Below are 14,076 nucleotides of genomic sequence, written 5' to 3'. Positions count from 1 at the left end.
CGTCCCTGGGTGGGATTGAACCACCAACTTTTTGGTTAGTAGCCAAACACACTAACCGATTGCGCCACAGAGACACTTTGTAAAAAGTACATACTGACAAAGGCTAATAAGCATACATCTAGAACGTTTCCTAGAAAAACTTTAAAAAGTCAATAATCTGGAGAGTTTTTGTAAGATGTTTCTTCCATCAACCAACGAAGAAACACATTGGTACTTTCCCATGATGACTGAGTGCTTCAGGATCTCTTGCACTTACATGTGCAGCAGAGTACTGCAATGGAAGCATGCTGGGCCCATAACCCAGAGGTAGGCAGATTGAAACTATCCTTTGCTATATGCATTTTTTTTTGTTAATTTAAGTAATCAAAACTGGGATTGATATTTTTGCTCTTTTATTTTTACTTGAAGTACAATAACTTTTACCATTTTAATTTGTTTGAATAGTATATTGACAGTATAGTTTTCTTTAAAAAATCCACTTAATTTTCTTTACCCTATTATTAAAAGGGTAATTGACAAAAACAAACTACATTGTCACCAGAAGAGCAATACAAAATGTACAAGTGATATATTAAAATCATCTTTCCAGCTTGAATTTCAATGATGCATTGGGGCAACGATTTTGTGAGAAACATCTTCACCCTTAAATAAAGATTTTCTTAATTCCTTACCTGTGTGCTAATTAGATATCACCTTGTTTTCACATTAAACAGACTTCTACATGAGAAAGCAGCAAGGATGCAGTGGCGTTAATGTTTCCTGGTGTCAACCTGTATTATTTCAGTAGACATTGAAATGAGGATGCATCTTGCTGCCTTTCCAATGAAGCAAGTTTAATTTAGTAATAGGTGAAAAACCATCCCTACAAAGGTGTTAATCAGAGACTTGGCTTTGTGGACACTTTTCAGAGAACAAATTTGTTAGCATAAAAATAAAGCCAGAAAATGAAGAGCTGTTTAATCACTCAATTGGATTTTTTTTGCCAGCATATTTCTTTGTCTCTGCAACCCACTGCTAAATTGTGCTTTCTAGCTGTTTTTATAAAATCAATGAATCAAATCTAATTACATCAGAGAAGGCCAGGTACCCTACACCATAACAGGGGGTTTGAAATTTTGACTTGTCTACTTAAAGATCACCAAAATCTGATAACAAGGTCAATTACGTCCCTGGGTGGGATTGAACCACCAACCTTTTGTTAGGAGCCAGACACACTAACCGATTGCGCCACAGAGACACTTTGTAAAAAGTACTTACTGACAAAGGCTAATAAGCATACATCTAGAACGTTTCCTAGAAAAACTTTAAAAAGTCAATAATCTGGAGAGTTTTTGTAAGATGTTTCTTCCATCAACCAACGAAGAAACACATTGGTACTTTCCCATGATGACTGAGTGCTTCAGGATCTCTTGCACTTACATGTGCAGCAGAGTACTGCAATGGAAGCATGCTGGGCCCATAACCCAGAGGTAGGCAGATTGAAACTATCCTTTGCTATATGCATTTTTTTTTGTTCATTTAAGTAATCAAAACTGGGATTGATATTTTTGCTCTTTTATTTTTACTTAAAGTACAATAACTTTTACCATTTTAATTTGTTTTAATAGTATATTGACAGTATAGTTTTCTTTAAAAAATCCACTTAATTTTCTTTACCCTATTATTAAAAGGGTAATTGACAAAAACAAACTACATTGTCACCAGAAGAGCAATACAAAATGTACAAGTGATATATTAAAATCATCTTTCCAGCTTGAATTTCAATGATGCATTGGGGCAACGATTTTGTGAGAAACATCTTCACCCTTAAATAAAGATTTTCTTAATTCCTTACCTGTGTGCTAATTAGATATCACCTTGTTTTCACATTAAACAGACTTCTACATGAGAAAGCAGCAAGGATGCAGTGGCGTTAATGTTTCCTGGTGTCAACCTGTATTATTTCAGTAGACATTGAAATGAGGATGCATCTTGCTGCCTTTCCAATGAAGCAAGTTTAATTTAGTAATAGGTGAAAAACCATCCCTACAAAGGTGTTAATCAGAGACTTGGCTTTGTGGACACTTTTCAGAGAACAAATTTGTTAGCATAAAAATAAAGCCAGAAAATGAAGAGCTGTTTAATCACTCAATTGGATTTTTTTTGCCAGCATATTTCTTTTTCTCTGCAACCCACTGCTAAATTGTGCTTCCTAGCTGTTTTTATAAAATCACTGAATCAAATCTAACTCTGATTACATCAGAGAAGGCCAGGTACCCTACACCAGAACAGGGGGATTTGAAATTTTGACTTGTCTACTTAAAGATCACCAAAATCTGATAACAAGGTCAATTACGTCCCTGGGTGGGATTGAACCACCAACCTTTTGGTTAATAGCCGTGCACACTAACTGATTGCGCCACAAAGACACTTTGCAAAGGTACATACTGACAAAGGCTAATAAGCATTCATCTAAAACGTTTCCTAGAAAAACTTTAAAAAGTCAATAATCTGGAGAGTTTTTGTAAAATGTTTCTTCCATCAACCAACGAAGAAACACATTGGTACTTTCCCATGATGAGTGAGTGCTTCAGGATCTCTTGCACTTACATGTGCAGCAGAGTACAGCAATGGAAGCATGCTGGGCCCAAAACCCAGCGGTAGGCAGATTGAAACTATCCTTTGCTATATGCATTTTTTTTTGTTCATTTAAGTAATCAAAACTGGGATTGATATTTTTGCTCTTTTATTTTTACTTAAAGTACAATAACTTTTACCATTTTAATTTGTTTTAATAGTATATTGACAGTATTGTTTTCTTTCAAAAATCCACTTAATTTTCTTTACCCTATTATTAAAATGGTAATTGACAAAAACAAACTACATTGTCACCAGAAGAGCAATACAAAATGTACAAGTGATATATTAAAATCATCTTTCCAGCTTGAATTTCAATGATGCATTGGGGCAACGATTTTGTGAGCAACATCTTCACCCTTAAATAAAGATTTTCTTAATTCCTTACCTGTGTGCTAATTAGATATCACCTTGTTTTCACATTAAACAGACTTCCACATGAGAAAGCAGCAAGGATACAGTGGCGTTAATGTTTCCTGGTGTCAACCTGTATTATTTCAGTAGACATTGAATTGAGGATGCATCTTGCTGCCTTTCCAATGAAGCAAGTTTAATTTAGTAATAGGTGAAAAACCATCCCTACAAAGGTGTTAATCAGAGACTTGGCTTTGTGGACACTTTTCAAAGAACAAATTTGTTAGCATAAAAATAAAGCCAGAAAATGAAGAGCTGTTTAATCACTCAATTGGATTTTTTTTGCCAGCATATTTCTTTTTCTCTGCAACCCACTGCTAAATTGTGCTTCCTAGCTGTTTTTATAAAATCACTGAGTCAAATCTAACTACATCAGAGAAGGCCAGGTACCCTACAGCATAACAGGGGGTTTGAAATTTTGACTTGTCTACTTAAAGATCACCAAAATCTGATAACAAGGTCAATTACGTCCCTGGTTGGGATTGAACCACCAACCTTTTGGTTAGTAGCCGGACACACTAACCGATTGCGCCACAGAGACACTTTGCAAAAAGTACATACTGACAAAGTCTAATAAGCATACATCTAGAACGTTTCCTAGAAAAACTTTAAAAAGTCAATAATCTGGAGAGTTTTTGTAAGATGTTTCTTCCATCAACCAATGAAGAAACACATTGGTACTTTCCCATGATGAGTGAGTGCTTCAGGATCTCTTGCACTTACATGTGCAGCAGAGTACTGCAATGGAAGCATGCTGGGCCCATAACCCAGAGGTAGGCAGATTGAAACTATCCTTTGCTATATGCATTTTTTTTGTTAATTTAAGTAATCAAAACTGGGATTGATATTTTTGCTCTTTTATTTTTACTTGAAGTACAATAACTTTTACCATTTTAATTTGTTTGAATAGTATATTGACAGTATAGTTTTCTTTAAAAAATCCACTTAATTTTCTTTACCCTATTATTAAAAGGGTAATTGACAAAAACAAACTACATTGTCACCAGAAGAGCAATACAAAATGTACAAGTGATATATTAAAATCATCTTTCCAGCTTGAATTTCAATGATGCATTGGGGCAACGATTTTGTGAGAAACATCTTTACCCTTAAATAAAGGTTTTCTTAATTCCTTACCTGTGTGCTAATTAGATATCACCTTGTTTTCACATTAAACAAACTTCCACATGTGAAAGCAGCAAGGATGCAGTGGCGTTAATGTTTCCTGGTGTCAACCTGTATTATTTCAGTAGAAATTGAAATGAGGATGCATCTTGCTGCCTTTCCAATGAAGCAAGTTTAATTTAGTAATAGGTGAAAAACCATCCCTACAAAGGTGTTAATCAGAGACTTGGCTTTGTGGACACTTTTCAGAGAACAAATTTGTTAGCATAAAAATAAAGCCAGAAAATGAAGAGCTGTTTAATCACTCAATTGGATTTTTTTTGCCAGCATATTTCTTTTTCTCTGCAACCCACTGCTAAATAGTGCTTCCTAGCTGTTTTTATAAAATCACTGAATCAAATCTAACTCTGATTACATCAGAGAAGGCCAGGTACCCTACACCATAACAGGGGGTTTGAAATTTTGACTTGTCTACTTAAAGATCACCAAAATCTGATAACAAGGTCAATTACGTGCCTGGGTGGGATTGAACCACCAACCTTTTGGTTAATAGCCGTGCACACTAACTGATTGCGCCACAAAGACACTTTGCAAAAGTACATACTGACAAAGGCTAATAAGCATTCATCTAAAACGTTTCCTAGAAAAACTTTAAAAAGTCAATAATCTGGAGAGTTTTTGTAAAATGTTTCTTCCATCAACCAACGAAGAAACACATTGGTACTTTCCCATGATGAGTGAGTGCTTCAGGATCTCTTGCACTTACATGTGCAGCAGAGTACAGCAATGGAAGCATGCTGGGCCCAAAACCCAGCGGTAGGCAGATTGAAACTATCCTTTGCTATATGCATTTTTTTTTGTTCATTTAAGTAATCAAAACTGGGATTGATATTTTTGCTCTTTTATTTTTACTTAAAGTACAATAACTTTTACCATTTTAATTTGTTTTAATAGTATATTGACAGTATTGTTTTCTTTCAAAAATCCACTTAATTTTCTTTACCCTATTATTAAAATGGTAATTGACAAAAACAAACTACATTGTCACCAGAAGAGCAATACAAAATGTACAAGTGATATATTAAAATCATCTTTCCAGCTTGAATTTCAATGATGCATTGGGGCAACGATTTTGTGAGCAACATCTTCACCCTTAAATAAAGATTTTCTTAATTCCTTACCTGTGTGCTAATTAGATATCACCTTGTTTTCACATTAAACAGACTTCCACATGAGAAAGCAGCAAGGATACAGTGGCGTTAATGTTTCCTGGTGTCAACCTGTATTATTTCAGTAGACATTGAATTGAGGATGCATCTTGCTGCCTTTCCAATGAAGCAAGTTTAATTTAGTAATAGGTGAAAAACCATCCCTACAAAGGTGTTAATCAGAGACTTGGCTTTGTGGACACTTTTCAAAGAACAAATTTGTTAGCATAAAAATAAAGCCAGAAAATGAAGAGCTGTTTAATCACTCAATTGGATTTTTTTTGCCAGCATATTTCTTTTTCTCTGCAACCCACTGCTAAATTGTGCTTCCTAGCTGTTTTTATAAAATCACTGAGTCAAATCTAACTACATCAGAGAAGGCCAGGTACCCTACAGCATAACAGGGGGTTTGAAATTTTGACTTGTCTACTTAAAGATCACCAAAATCTGATAACAAGGTCAATTACGTCCCTGGTTGGGATTGAACCACCAACCTTTTGGTTAGTAGCCGGACACACTAACCGATTGCGCCACAGAGACACTTTGCAAAAATTACATACTGACAAAGTCTAATAAGCATACATCTAGAACGTTTCCTAGAAAAACTTTAAAAAGTCAATAATCTGGAGAGTTTTTGTAAGATGTTTCTTCCATCAACCAATGAAGAAACACATTGGTACTTTCCCATGATGAGTGAGTGCTTCAGGATCTCTTGCACTTACATGTGCAGCAGAGTACTGCAATGGAAGCATGCTGGGCCCATAACCCAGAGGTAGGCAGATTGAAACTATCCTTTGCTATATGCATTTTTTTTGTTAATTTAAGTAATCAAAACTGGGATTGATATTTTTGCTCTTTTATTTTTACTTGAAGTACAATAACTTTTACCATTTTAATTTGTTTGAATAGTATATTGACAGTATAGTTTTCTTTAAAAAATCCACTTAATTTTCTTTACCCTATTATTAAAAGGGTAATTGACAAAAACAAACTACATTGTCACCAGAAGAGCAATACAAAATGTACAAGTGATATATTAAAATCATCTTTCCAGCTTGAATTTCAATGATGCATTGGGGCAACGATTTTGTGAGAAACATCTTTACCCTTAAATAAAGGTTTTCTTAATTCCTTACCTGTGTGCTAATTAGATATCACCTTGTTTTCACATTAAACAAACTTCCACATGTGAAAGCAGCAAGGATGCAGTGGCGTTAATGTTTCCTGGTGTCAACCTGTATTATTTCAGTAGAAATTGAAATGAGGATGCATCTTGCTGCCTTTCCAATGAAGCAAGTTTAATTTAGTAATAGGTGAAAAACCATCCCTACAAAGGTGTTAATCAGAGACTTGGCTTTGTGGACACTTTTCAGAGAACAAATTTGTTAGCATAAAAATAAAGCCAGAAAATGAAGAGCTGTTTAATCACTCAATTGGATTTTTTTTGCCAGCATATTTCTTTTTCTCTGCAACCCACTGCTAAATAGTGCTTCCTAGCTGTTTTTATAAAATCACTGAATCAAATCTAACTCTGATTACATCAGAGAAGGCCAGGTACCCTACAGCATAACAGGGGGTTTGAAATTTTGACTTGTCTACTTAAAGATCACCAAAATCTGATAACAAGGTCAATTACGTCTCTGGGTGGGATTGAACCACCAACTTTTTGGTTAGTAGCCAAACACACTAACCGATTGCGCCACAGAGACACTTTGTAAAAAGTACATACTGACAAAGGCTAATAAGCATACATCTAGAACGTTTCCTAGAAAAACTTTAAAAAGTCAATAATCTGGAGAGTTTTTGTAAGATGTTTCTTCCATCAACCAACGAAGAAACACATTGGTACTTTCCCATGATGACTGAGTGCTTCAGGATCTCTTGCACTTACATGTGCAGCAGAGTACTGCAATGGAAGCATGCTGGGCCCATAACCCAGAGGTAGGCAGATTGAAACTATCCTTTGCTATATGCATTTTTTTTTGTTAATTTAAGTAATCAAAACTGGGATTGATATTTTTGCTCTTTTATTTTTACTTAAAGTACAATAACTTTTACCATTTTAATTTGTTTTAATAGTATATTGACAGTATAGTTTTCTTTAAAAAATCCACTTAATTTTCTTTACCCTATTATTAAAAGGGTAATTGACAAAAACAAACTACATTGTCACCAGAAGAGCAATACAAAATGTTCAAGTGATATATTAAAATCATCTTTCCAGCTTGAATTTCAATGATGCATTGGGGCAACGATTTTGTGAGAAACATCTTCACCCTTAAATAAAGATTTTCTTAATTCCTTACCTGTGTGCTAATTAGATATCACCTTGTTTTCACATTAAACAGACTTCTACATGAGAAAGCAGCAAGGATGCAGTGGCGTTAATGTTTCCTGGTGTCAACCTGTATTATTTCAGTAGACATTGAAATGAGGATGCATCTTGCTGCCTTTCCAATGAAGCAAGTTTAATTTAGTAATAGGTGAAAAACCATCCCTACAAAGGTGTTAATCAGAGACTTGGCTTTGTGGACACTTTTCAGAGAACAAATTTGTTAGCATAAAAATAAAGCCAGAAAATGAAGAGCTGTTTAATCACTCAATTGGATTTTTTTTGCCAGCATATTTCTTTTTCTCTACAACCCACTGCTAAATTGTGCTTCCTAGCTGTTTTTATAAAATCAATGAATCAAATCTAACTCTGATTACATCAGAGAAGGCCAGGTACCCTACACCATAACAGGGGGTTTGAAATTTTGACTTGTCTACTTAAAGATCACCAAAATCTGATAACAAGGTCAATTACGTCCCTGGGTTGGATTGAACCACCAACCTTTTGGTTAGTAGCCGGACACACTAACCGATTGCGCCACAGAGACACTTTGCAAAAGGTACTTACTGACAAAGGCTAATAAGCATACATCTAGAACGTTTCCTAGAAAAACTTTAAAAAGTCAATAATCTGGAGAGTTTTTGTAAGATGTTTCTTCCATCAACCAACGAAGAAACACATTGGTACTTTCCCATGATGAGTGAGTGCTTCAGGATCTCTTGCACTTACATGTGCAGCAGAGTACAGCAATGGAAGCATGCTGGGCCCAAAACCCAGCGGTAGGCAGATTGAAACTATCCTTTGCTATATGCATTTTTTTTTGTTCATTTAAGTAATCAAAACTGGGATTGATATTTTTGCTCTTTTATTTTTACTTAAAGTACAATAACTTTTACCATTTTAATTTGTTTTAATAGTATATTGACAGTATTGTTTTCTTTCAAAAATCCACTTAATTTTCTTTACCCTATTATTAAAATGGTAATTGACAAAAACAAACTACATTGTCACCAGAAGAGCAATACAAAATGTACAAGTGATATATTAAAATCATCTTTCCAGCTTGAATTTCAATGATGCATTGGGGCAACGATTTTGTGAGCAACATCTTCACCCTTAAATAAAGATTTTCTTAATTCCTTACCTGTGTGCTAATTAGATATCACCTTGTTTTCACATTAAACAGACTTCCACATGAGAAAGCAGCAAGGATACAGTGGCGTTAATGTTTCCTGGTGTCAACCTGTATTATTTCAGTAGACATTGAATTGAGGATGCATCTTGCTGCCTTTCCAATGAAGCAAGTTTAATTTAGTAATAGGTGAAAAACCATCCCTACAAAGGTGTTAATCAGAGACTTGGCTTTGTGGACACTTTTCAAAGAACAAATTTGTTAGCATAAAAATAAAGCCAGAAAATGAAGAGCTGTTTAATCACTCAATTGGATTTTTTTTGCCAGCATATTTCTTTTTCTCTGCAACCCACTGCTAAATTGTGCTTCCTAGCTGTTTTTATAAAATCACTGAGTCAAATCTAACTACATCAGAGAAGGCCAGGTACCCTACAGCATAACAGGGGGTTTGAAATTTTGACTTGTCTACTTAAAGATCACCAAAATCTGATAACAAGGTCAATTACGTCCCTGGTTGGGATTGAACCACCAACCTTTTGGTTAGTAGCCGGACACACTAACCGATTGCGCCACAGAGACACTTTGCAAAAAGTACATACTGACAAAGTCTAATAAGCATACATCTAGAACGTTTCCTAGAAAAACTTTAAAAAGTCAATAATCTGGAGAGTTTTTGTAAGATGTTTCTTCCATCAACCAATGAAGAAACACATTGGTACTTTCCCATGATGAGTGAGTGCTTCAGGATCTCTTGCACTTACATGTGCAGCAGAGTACTGCAATGGAAGCATGCTGGGCCCATAACCCAGAGGTAGGCAGATTGAAACTATCCTTTGCTATATGCATTTTTTTTGTTAATTTAAGTAATCAAAACTGGGATTGATATTTTTGCTCTTTTATTTTTACTTGAAGTACAATAACTTTTACCATTTTAATTTGTTTGAATAGTATATTGACAGTATAGTTTTCTTTAAAAAATCCACTTAATTTTCTTTACCCTATTATTAAAAGGGTAATTGACAAAAACAAACTACATTGTCACCAGAAGAGCAATACAAAATGTACAAGTGATATATTAAAATCATCTTTCCAGCTTGAATTTCAATGATGCATTGGGGCAACGATTTTGTGAGAAACATCTTTACCCTTAAATAAAGGTTTTCTTAATTCCTTACCTGTGTGCTAATTAGATATCACCTTGTTTTCACATTAAACAAACTTCCACATGTGAAAGCAGCAAGGATGCAGTGGCGTTAATGTTTCCTGGTGTCAACCTGTATTATTTCAGTAGAAATTGAAATGAGGATGCATCTTGCTGCCTTTCCAATGAAGCAAGTTTAATTTAGTAATAGGTGAAAAACCATCCCTACAAAGGTGTTAATCAGAGACTTGGCTTTGTGGACACTTTTCAGAGAACAAATTTGTTAGCATAAAAATAAAGCCAGAAAATGAAGAGCTGTTTAATCACTCAATTGGATTTTTTTTGCCAGCATATTTCTTTTTCTCTGCAACCCACTGCTAAATAGTGCTTCCTAGCTGTTTTTATAAAATCACTGAATCAAATCTAACTCTGATTACATCAGAGAAGGCCAGGTACCCTACACCATAACAGGGGGTTTGAAATTTTGACTTGTCTACTTAAAGATCACCAAAATCTGATAACAAGGTCAATTACGTGCCTGGGTGGGATTGAACCACCAACCTTTTGGTTAATAGCCGTGCACACTAACTGATTGCGCCACAAAGACACTTTGCAAAAGTACATACTGACAAAGGCTAATAAGCATTCATCTAAAACGTTTCCTAGAAAAACTTTAAAAAGTCAATAATCTGGAGAGTTTTTGTAAAATGTTTCTTCCATCAACCAACGAAGAAACACATTGGTACTTTCCCATGATGAGTGAGTGCTTCAGGATCTCTTGCACTTACATGTGCAGCAGAGTACAGCAATGGAAGCATGCTGGGCCCAAAACCCAGCGGTAGGCAGATTGAAACTATCCTTTGCTATATGCATTTTTTTTTGTTCATTTAAGTAATCAAAACTGGGATTGATATTTTTGCTCTTTTATTTTTACTTAAAGTACAATAACTTTTACCATTTTAATTTGTTTTAATAGTATATTGACAGTATTGTTTTCTTTCAAAAATCCACTTAATTTTCTTTACCCTATTATTAAAATGGTAATTGACAAAAACAAACTACATTGTCACCAGAAGAGCAATACAAAATGTACAAGTGATATATTAAAATCATCTTTCCAGCTTGAATTTCAATGATGCATTGGGGCAACGATTTTGTGAGCAACATCTTCACCCTTAAATAAAGATTTTCTTAATTCCTTACCTGTGTGCTAATTAGATATCACCTTGTTTTCACATTAAACAGACTTCCACATGAGAAAGCAGCAAGGATACAGTGGCGTTAATGTTTCCTGGTGTCAACCTGTATTATTTCAGTAGACATTGAATTGGGGATGCATCTTGCTGCCTTTCCAATGAAGCAAGTTTAATTTAGTAATAGGTGAAAAACCATCCCTACAAAGGTGTTAATCAGAGACTTGGCTTTGTGGACACTTTTCAAAGAACAAATTTGTTAGCATAAAAATAAAGCCAGAAAATGAAGAGCTGTTTAATCACTCAATTGGATTTTTTTTGCCAGCATATTTCTTTTTCTCTGCAACCCACTGCTAAATTGTGCTTCCTAGCTGTTTTTATAAAATCACTGAGTCAAATCTAACTACATCAGAGAAGGCCAGGTACCCTACAGCATAACAGGGGGTTTGAAATTTTGACTTGTCTACTTAAAGATCACCAAAATCTGATAACAAGGTCAATTACGTCCCTGGTTGGGATTGAACCACCAACCTTTTGGTTAGTAGCCGGACACACTAACCGATTGCGCCACAGAGACACTTTGCAAAAATTACATACTGACAAAGTCTAATAAGCATACATCTAGAACGTTTCCTAGAAAAACTTTAAAAAGTCAATAATCTGGAGAGTTTTTGTAAGATGTTTCTTCCATCAACCAATGAAGAAACACATTGGTACTTTCCCATGATGAGTGAGTGCTTCAGGATCTCTTGCACTTACATGTGCAGCAGAGTACTGCAATGGAAGCATGCTGGGCCCATAACCCAGAGGTAGGCAGATTGAAACTATCCTTTGCTATATGCATTTTTTTTGTTAATTTAAGTAATCAAAACTGGGATTGATATTTTTGCTCTTTTATTTTTACTTGAAGTACAATAACTTTTACCATTTTAATTTGTTTGAATAGTATATTGACAGTATAGTTTTCTTTAAAAAATCCACTTAATTTTCTTTACCCTATTATTAAAAGGGTAATTGACAAAAACAAACTACATTGTCACCAGAAGAGCAATACAAAATGTACAAGTGATATATTAAAATCATCTTTCCAGCTTGAATTTCAATGATGCATTGGGGCAACGATTTTGTGAGAAACATCTTTACCCTTAAATAAAGGTTTTCTTAATTCCTTACCTGTGTGCTAATTAGATATCACCTTGTTTTCACATTAAACAAACTTCCACATGTGAAAGCAGCAAGGATGCAGTGGCGTTAATGTTTCCTGGTGTCAACCTGTATTATTTCAGTAGAAATTGAAATGAGGATGCATCTTGCTGCCTTTCCAATGAAGCAAGTTTAATTTAGTAATAGGTGAAAAACCATCCCTACAAAGGTGTTAATCAGAGACTTGGCTTTGTGGACACTTTTCAGAGAACAAATTTGTTAGCATAAAAATAAAGCCAGAAAATGAAGAGCTGTTTAATCACTCAATTGGATTTTTTTTGCCAGCATATTTCTTTTTCTCTGCAACCCACTGCTAAATAGTGCTTCCTAGCTGTTTTTATAAAATCACTGAATCAAATCTAACTCTGATTACATCAGAGAAGGCCAGGTACCCTACAGCATAACAGGGGGTTTGAAATTTTGACTTGTCTACTTAAAGATCACCAAAATCTGATAACAAGGTCAATTACGTCTCTGGGTGGGATTGAACCACCAACTTTTTGGTTAGTAGCCAAACACACTAACCGATTGCGCCACAGAGACACTTTGTAAAAAGTACATACTGACAAAGGCTAATAAGCATACATCTAGAACGTTTCCTAGAAAAACTTTAAAAAGTCAATAATCTGGAGAGTTTTTGTAAGATGTTTCTTCCATCAACCAATGAAGAAACACATTGGTACTTTCCCATGATGACTGAGTGCTTCAGGATCTCTTGCACTTACATGTGCAGCAGAGTACTGCAATGGAAGCATGCTGGGCCCATAACCCAGAGGTAGGCAGATTGAAACTATCCTTTGCTATATGCTTTTTTTTTTGTTAATTTAAGTAATCAAAACTGGGATTGATATTTTTGCTCTTTTATTTTTTCTTAAAGTACAATAACTTTTACCATTTTAATTTGTTTTAATAGTATATTGACAGTATAGTTTTCTTTAAAAAATCCACTTAATTTTCTTTACCCTATTATTAAAAGGGTAATTGACAAAAACAAACTACATTGTCACCAGAAGAGCAATACAAAATGTACAAGTGATATATTAAAATCATCTTTCCAGCTTGAATTTCAATGATGCATTGGGGCAACGATTTTGTGAGAAACATCTTCACCCTTAAATAAAGATTTTCTTAATTCCTTACCTGTGTGCTAATTAGATATCACCTTGTTTTCACATTAAACAGACTTCTACATGAGAAAGCAGCAAGGATGCAGTGGCGTTAATGTTTCCTGGTGTCAACCTGTATTATTTCAGTAGACATTGAAATGAGGATGCATCTTGCTGCCTTTCCAATGAAGCAAGTTTAATTTAGTAATAGGTGAAAAACCATCCCTACAAAGGTGTTAATCAGAGACTTGGCTTTGTGGACACTTTTCAGAGAACAAATTTGTTAGCATAAAAATAAAGCCAGAAATGAAGAGCTGTTTAATCACTCAATTGGATTTTTTTTGCCAGCATATTTCTTTTTCTCTGCAACCCACTGCTAAATTGTGCTTCCTAGCTGTTTTTATAAAATCAATGAATCAAATCTAACTCTGATTACATCAGAGAAGGCCAGGTACCCTACACCATAACAGGGGGTTTGAAATTTTGACTTGTCTACTTAAAGATCACCAAAATCTGATAACAAGGTCAGTTACGTCCCTGGGTGGGATTGAACCACCAACCTTTTGGTTAGTAGCCGGACACACTAACCGATTGCGCCACAGAGAC

The 14,076-nt window shown here is 35.0% G+C and overlaps 4 non-coding genes across 4 annotated transcripts; all 4 read right to left on the bottom strand.

The window, feature by feature from the left end:
• Window positions 1-74, bottom strand: TRNAS-ACU (transfer RNA serine (anticodon ACU)). Its single transcript has one exon. It is a non-coding gene; the product is annotated as a tRNA-Ser (tRNA).
• Window positions 75-6,998: 6,924 nt separating this feature from the next.
• Window positions 6,999-7,072, bottom strand: TRNAS-ACU (transfer RNA serine (anticodon ACU)). The gene has a single exon. It is a non-coding gene; the product is annotated as a tRNA-Ser (tRNA).
• A 5,761-nt stretch (window positions 7,073-12,833) lies between these two features.
• Window positions 12,834-12,907, bottom strand: TRNAS-ACU (transfer RNA serine (anticodon ACU)). Its single transcript has one exon. It is a non-coding gene; the product is annotated as a tRNA-Ser (tRNA).
• A 1,095-nt stretch (window positions 12,908-14,002) lies between these two features.
• On the bottom strand, window positions 14,003-14,076 carry TRNAS-ACU (transfer RNA serine (anticodon ACU)). Its single transcript has one exon. It is a non-coding gene; the product is annotated as a tRNA-Ser (tRNA).

The sequence above is a fragment of the Pseudophryne corroboree genome, unplaced genomic scaffold (assembly GCF_028390025.1).
Source record: "Pseudophryne corroboree isolate aPseCor3 unplaced genomic scaffold, aPseCor3.hap2 scaffold_583, whole genome shotgun sequence".
Classification (NCBI taxonomy): Eukaryota; Metazoa; Chordata; class Amphibia; order Anura; family Myobatrachidae; genus Pseudophryne; species Pseudophryne corroboree.
The sequence above is the reverse complement of the archived record's forward strand: the minus strand, read 5'-3'. Positions and strand labels throughout refer to the sequence as shown.